We start from the raw sequence: 8,168 nt of genomic DNA, 5'->3' as shown, positions 1-8,168 counted from the left end.
TCAAATGGACAACCGTTATACGACGCTTTCGTGCAATCGATCTAGCACACCGGTGCCTGTGACTGCATTCAGTCTGGACAAAGCTTTCGGCATCGTGACAACGATACGAAATCTATTGGCACTTTTCAGGGCCACCAAATCATTTTCAAAAGAATTAAAAGTTATTCTCAAAATACGATGGCTTCTAAAGTGATATCCGAAAAAAAACCAAAATATATAAACTTATTTTTTGTTTGCGGGAGCCTGTGTTCATTTAGACGTATCTTTGAGCTTGTTGGTGGTTGGGATTATTTAGATAGATCATTCAGTTTTTACAAATTTTGAATTAAAAATAAAACAATATATTTAAAAATATATTTAACAAAAGTTACCCCTTTCTATAGTCCTACGTCACTCCGGTTATGTCCTCGACGTTACTAACCCGTCCTTTTATGCAAATTACTGAAATTACTCTATGAGGAGGCGATCTGGCGTAGTGGTAACATCCATACCTCTCACGCAGAGATCACGAGTTTAATTCTCACTCCCGACATTCTTCCAAAAATGATACAGATAAAAAAAAGTTGATGAGTATGAGCCATGAGGCATAGACGGGATCTTGACATAGGACTGTGATTGTGTGTAGTAATTGCATTTGAATTGAGTTTTTTCATTGATCAAAATCAGTACTTTTTTCTCTTTTGATACATCAAATGGTAGTCCCAGAAAAACTGTTTCTTGTATGAACTTGTATCCTTTAAATGGGTTCGACATTTCATTTGGAACACATTCTGTTCTAAAATGTACACAAAAATACCATTAAAGCCATTACTACCCTTTTCTTCTGTTTTGTGACAAGTCACTTGTTGGGTCTTGTTGTCTGTTGAAGTTTATCCCGCCCATGGTGTTTATTAAGAACAAAAAAAAAGGAGAAAACACATCTATAGAAAAAATAGCTAAATAGGGTCCTTGGCATAAAATTAAAAAACATATACCTATTCTTTGAACTATATTTCAATAAATAAAACCTAAAATAAAATTTAAACGACAGATTAAAAAATAGCTATTTAAGGGTTAAAAGAAAGACGGCACATAGCCATACACAACACGAATTAAGGATTATATACAGCACAAACAACATTACACGACACATTAAAACATCGCTGCGGTTGGCGGTGCTGGAAGCGATGAAAACCAACCCGGATTTGGCGGATCGTAGAGGTTCCGGTTGGAGCGAGTCGGGACTTGTCTGATCCACGCGATAGAGACTAGACGTGTCCTCAACTACCAACGGGAAGTAAATCCGCGACGATTCGGTGGAACGGTAGTTTCTACGAAGTCCTTTCCTAAAGAAGGAAGTATCATTCCGCACAAGCCTAAACCAAACTAGCGGTTTGTGGCGGTCGCGTACAGTGGCGCACAGTGGTGTCGAAGAGGTTAGTTGGCATTATCATCAAAACCCCAGAGCGTGGTGTGGCGCGTAGCGTGGCCGAGGATTATTACCGGCACCCTGGACGACGAACGAGAGAACAAGGCGGCGACGATCCGAATCTCCGCCAAACAGGAGAACCAACGCAGGAACGAGGGAGTATCAGCAGCGGTCAGAATCTACGCCGAAAGTGGAGTCAACGCAGGAACGAGGGAGTATTAGCGGCGGGCCCTGACACGACACAATACACACCTGTGAGTATTTGTAAATCTGGGTAGGAGTTAGGGAATTAGGGCAGACAATAAATAGAATAAAAACCGTCTCTTTAGGAATCTATAACGTGGTGTTTTCCCTTTTCCGAGAAACCTAATTTGGCTGGAATTGAGCCGACCCTGGGAGGGAAAAGAAGGAGTACATGCGGGCAGCTGGGCGTAGCAAGCCTGTGTTACAGTTTATTCAATTATGCAGAAGAAGACAAGGAGGCACAATTTATCATTTTTTAATACAAGTCTAAATAGTTATGATCTACATAAATATAAGCCTAAGTCAAATAAATCTATGACTACAGAAATATAAAGAAATATTCGAGAAAGTGAAGTTGGCTTCGCGCTTCTTAAGATCGCGACTACTCAACCTATCATATTCTGATATGCGTGAGTATACCCTGTTAATCCTCTAAATCGGCAGCCAGTTAAATTCTTAATTTGCATGTTTGAATTACCAAACAACATGCTCGATGTCATGATATCCTGGACCAACATTGCAAAAATTGTTAGTAGCAAGACCTACACGATAAAAAAGTGAATTGAACGTGAATTGATTGGACAACATACAATGCAACAATTGATAAATGCCAATCGAAAAAACTTACACATTTTAACCGTCTAATTGTTGAATTTCTCTACTATATTTTTTTTCGTGTCTCAAGCAAAAAATTCCTGCCTAGTGGTATACAACACAAAATATGTCGCAATAAGATTTTGAGTAATATGCGTTTGAAAACTTTTAATGAATCGTTACATTTTTCGTAGAGTGACCCCCACTATATAGAAATCAAAGAAATAGTCCTATGTCAAAAAATTACTCTATCAGACTAGGGGCCGTCCACATACCAAGTGAACATAGAATGCACGATTTTAGACTCACACTCCCCACGTGTGGACAATTGGCTGTACCCCACTTGTTGTCCACGTGGACGTTCTTTTTTATATTTCAAAAATTATTTCCTTGATAATTGCGTCTATATATTTTTTCGTTTGTTTTTGCTTAAAACTCTCAATGGGAGACCCTACTCTGGAAGGTAAAAAAATAACGGATTTTCGTGATTATTTTTCCTTATGTTGAGATTGAATTTGTGTGTTGGGACATTTTGGGGATTGGTCAAGGTATATTCAATGATGTATTTTTTGACGTAGGACTACGTCTTTCATTTCTATACCGGGGTGTAAAATCAAAGTTTCGAAAACGAAAACGTTACGCCGGAGACCGAGATTTTGAGCATTAATAGCTCCTAAACAACTGAACGAAATGGTATGATAAACACTTCATTCGAAAGATAAAATGTCTACGCGTTATATACTTGTTACTTTTTGATCCAAAAACTTGTTTCAGTAGTCTCAAAATTGCTTTCAAAACAGGTTAGTGAAATCACCAATCGGTATATAAGCGAGCGCCGCTCGAAAATCCACTCAGTTATAATTGAACAGCAATTAGAGCATGTTGTCGCTGTCATGGTGAAGCTCTTCGTTTATCATCAAAGCGTGGATGAACGGTGTCACCAAGAGCCTGTTTGTGCACCTAAGGCCAGAAGGGAATCCATCAGGAGGAGAGTGATGCCACAAACGGTTCCCCGGGAAGAGATCAGAGCAGCCGCCACACACACACATACACGCGCGGAACTCTTCGTTTGGATGCCATTCAGCATCGAGAAAATTCCGGAAAGATTCAATCGTTGCTGAAAAATAATCTGCCAGTTCCCCTGGGAATTGAAAAATACATTCATGCGAAAGAGTTTATTTTAATGTTTTCTAACCATATAACACAGCGACCAAATATTTTTCAATCAAGTGCTATTAACAGGTGGTTATCGAGTTAGGATTAACCACTGGTGGACTTCGAGTATCGAGGAAATTCTGGAAAGAACTAATCGTTGCTGAAAAATACTCTGCCCCTGGGAATTGAAAAATACATTGATGCGAAAGAGTTTATTCTAATGTTTTCTATCCACATAACATTGCCAGTTCGTGTAGAGCATCCGTAGCAATCGGTCGCTTTGTTAAGTTTATTTAAACCCAATCGTTTCGCGAAAATTTGGATTGAAAGTTGGACTCCGCCACCCGTAGTTCTCTAAGCTGGCGCTCCGCCACCGTGCTTTTTCTGATCCGAAAGTGTCGTAGTTGCGAGTAAAGTGCTGCGACCCGGTTTCGATTACGTGTGAAAGTAAAAGGGTACAAGGAAAGAAAGAGCTATTTCAATATTTGCGTCTCCATCGAATTCGAAATTTGAAAATTCGAAGTGGCGCGCGGCTCCATGTGATTTGAATATTCAAATTCAATAACGGATTAACAACTCAGTGTCTCCATCGTATCGCTTAAAGGTGAAAGCAACGAACCTGATTTATTTTGTGATCGCATTACTCACGTGAGTACTGCATGGTATCTATGAGTGGTGATGACCCAGGGGGGTCATCCGGGAGAGGACTTCCGAGATACTTGGACCCGAGAAATGAGTTTGGCGCTATCACCACTCTATTACTCACCGGTAAAAATGGAGTTAACTTACCAATCAACCCATTTATAATCGGGAAGAGTTTAGAGGACTTTGCTGGACCAATCGAGCATGCAACTAGTGAGCAGAAATGTACTCGTTACGTGATAAAAACGAGAAATGCAGCACAGGTTGAGCAATTGTTGAAAATGACTCAACTAATTGACGGAACGGAGATATCAATAGAACTGCATCCCACGCTCAACATAAGTCGTTGCGTTATATCCTCCTTTGATTTGCTACAACTGAATGAAGAAAAAATCGAAGAAGAATTGGAACAACAAGGAGTTATAAAAGCGAGGAGAATATTGAAGAGCAACAAGGAAAAAACGCCAGCCATCATTCTAACTTTTAATCGAAGCATATATCCTGAAACCGTGAAGGTCGGGGTACTTCGTGTGAGAACTCGACCGTATTACCCGAATCCAATGCTATGTTTTCAATGTTATGAATATGGCCATCCTCGAAAAATTTGCCCGAACCAAATACGATGTTACAATTGTTCCAATGAACACGAGGAAAAAGAAGTGTGCGAAAATGAACCGTTCTGCCGTAATTGTAAGGGAAGTCATCGACCCAGTAGCCGACAATGTGAAATTCACAAAACGGAAGTCGCAGTTATCCGTACAAAAATCGACTTCAATCTGTCGCACGTGGAGGCAAGAAAACGAGTTTTAGCCGGAAATGGTAGCTACGCTCAGGTAACTGCACAACCTAGACTCGATCACACCAGATTCAACGCACTTTCGACGCAAATTAAAGAGAAGCAAATAGAAATCTCCAAACTCCAAAAGGAAGTACAGCAAAAACAATCACTGGAAGAAAAACTAAACATTATTATTGAACAAAACAAACGGAAAGATGACAAAATAAACGAATTGCTAGAATTGATCCAACACAAAGATACAAAATTAGAAAAACTTGAAATACAAAACCAAAGAATGAAGAAATATCTTGATGCTACACGAATCAGATCACGCTCCAACTCACAGACAAGTGAAACCGACACAGAAACAAGCCGAAAAAAATCAAAACGAGGAACAAACCAATCATACCATGCGCAACAATATCAACCAACAGGAATGTCGCCGCCACCGAAGAAAACGTCTAACAACACAAGAAGCCCAATAAAAACGAGACGAACAGCAAACCAACCGACGGTGGAAGAGGTGGATCTCACCGATTTCGAAGCAGATCAAGACGCTTTCAACTCATATAAAACACCTGATAATGAACCCTCAAAACAATAGAACTCAATCATCACAGTCCAAGTCATGTATCACCACTAATAACTATACCATGCAGCATACCAACACAAATAGTCGGTTTGAGGAATGGGAATGTGTAGTACCACCCTCACTTCTTGAAGAAGCACAGCAGGCAGATGAATCTATCCGGGACGTCCCACCCCAACCCGTTGACGGTGAAGTCTCCTGTGCGGCCGACTATCGAACGAACAACGCATCACTCGCTTCCTCAAATATAACTACAGACACCAAAGTATCTCGATCAATTTTGATTGGTCATACCAATGAAGAACAAGAATCAATCAAAAAAAACAACAGCACTATACACAGCCTTTCCCCAGTGCCAATCGCAGTCTGTCTTATTCATAATAACAGTGTAGCCAATACGACCGCGGTTGGCACTGTGGGGCAAGCTACCCCACAGGTCAGTGACAACATCATTTTGACACCTACAAATTCTGCCGCTCTCTATGTACGTTTAACAGCAACCCAATCATGTCCCTCACCTGGCGAAGGACCATCGAGAAAATATGGACAAAATGCCACATCAACCTTTCAACAAATGCGAACTACACAAAGTCTCTCCACAGTGCCAACTGTTGTTGGCAATTCAGAAACCAATAATATATTAGTCTCAACAGCGGTTGGCACTGCGGAACACGACGAACGACAGGTCTGCTCATTATTACCGCGATCTCCAACGAAGTATACTGCGCCACTTCTATCCATTCCAGAAAGGACAACCAATGCTCCACACACAAGTGACTCAATACAACAATGTACAAACAGAAGAACGATTTTACGCAGAATATCAACATCATCTTCAATGTCGAACGCAACATCGACAAACATGAACACTAACAGATGTTTCGCGCTGCAATGGAATATCCGTGGACTCCGGGCTAACATTAGTGAGCTAAAACATCTCATCGCAAAACATGAACCCTGCATGATAGCTCTCCAAGAGACGAAAGTGAGAGAAACGATCACAAAGCCAGACTTTGTCGGCAAGAACTACCAATTGCTTCTTAAATCAAACCACAAACATTATTGGCAGCATGGCGTCGGCCTCGCGATCCGTGAAGATATATCTTTCGAGCGGGTACAAATAAATACGAAACTACAGATTGTGGCAGTGCGAATCCAGTACCCCATTCAAGCAACAGTAATTGCCATCTATATTCCACCCAGCACCAAGCGATGTCAGGCGCAGCTGAACGATCTGTTCAACGAAGTGGAAGGTCCAGTGTTTTTCATGGGAGACTTTAATGCCCATCATACAGCATGGGGTTCGCAGTCATCAAACGTCTTTGGTCATTTCATTGCAGAGACAAGCTTAACCAAACAACTGGTGATCCTAAACAACGGTTCACCCACTCGTATCGATCCAGCTACAGGCAACACTTCGTCAATCGATATTACTCTTTGCTCTGAAAATCTGGCTCAGAAGTTCACCTGGAATACTTTGTCGGATACCCACAACAGTGATCATTTTCCGATTGTTATATCCATTCCCGGAAGATCTCGTACAAAAACATCACGACAAAAGTGGTATTATGACCGCGCAGACTGGGCTCTATACGAATACACAGTAGCTCATTTAATCAATCCGGACTATGAATGGGATGTGGATAGCTTTACTGAAAAAATATTAGAAGCAGCGACTAAGAGCATACCGAGAAGCAGTGGTCACGTTGGACCAAAAAATGTACCATGGTGGGGTCCAGATGTTGAAAAAGCAATCAAACGACGGCGGAAGCATCTTCGAGCACTGAGACGATTACAAATATCTGATCCTGAAAGGTCAATGGCCCTGAGAAGATTCCAAGAATCGAGGGCAGCAGCGCGGAGGGAGATTAAAAAAGCAAAACTGCAATCGTGGCAAGATTTCGTGTCAAAAATCTCACCGGACAGTACTACAACTGAACTATGGCGAACAGTAAATACTCTACGGGGTAACCGACAGCAGCACAATTTGATACTCAAACGAGTCAACACGCTCACAGACGATCCCGAAGAAGTAGCGGAAGAACTGGCAGAACATTACAGCAAAAGATCAGCGACTTCTAGCTACCTCCCATCATTTCAAATAAAGAAAGAGCGAGCCGAACGACGACGTATGCATTTCCTGCCCAACAACACTGATGTGTACAACAAAGACATCACTCTCAATGAGCTTCTGTGGGCACTCGACAAAGGACGAAGTATCTCGACAGGCCCTGATCTTTTAGGGTACCCTATGCTTCAACGGCTTCCGTTATCGGTAAAACAAACACTCCTTCAACTTTTCAACAAAATATGGAACAACGGAACTTATCCTAATAGTTGGCGAAATGCTATTGTAATACCCATTCCGAAACCGACTAACAGTCAACCCGGAGCAGAAGCATTTCGACCGATTTCGCTTACTAGCTGCATGGCGAAATCATTCGAACGCATCATCAACCGACGTTTAACTACCGAGCTAGAATCGAAAAGAAGACTTGACACACGTCAGCATGCATTTCGTTCTGGGTGCGGCGTAGATTCATATTTAGCAGAACTGGAAAGATTTCTTCCATTAAGAAATGAACACAGCCTCGTAGCATCTTTGGATCTCTCCAAAGCGTACGATACAACTTGGCGATATGCAATACTACGTACATTGAAATCATGGCGAATCAGCGGTCGTATGATGATTATCCTGCAAAGCTTCCTCTCGGAAAGAACGTTCCAGGTGTGTGTGAAAGGCTATTTGTCGAGAGCGC

This window comes from Toxorhynchites rutilus, chromosome 3 (assembly GCF_029784135.1).
Source record: "Toxorhynchites rutilus septentrionalis strain SRP chromosome 3, ASM2978413v1, whole genome shotgun sequence".
NCBI lineage: Eukaryota > Metazoa > Arthropoda > Insecta > Diptera > Culicidae > Toxorhynchites > Toxorhynchites rutilus.
Note: the sequence above shows the minus strand (reverse complement) of the source record.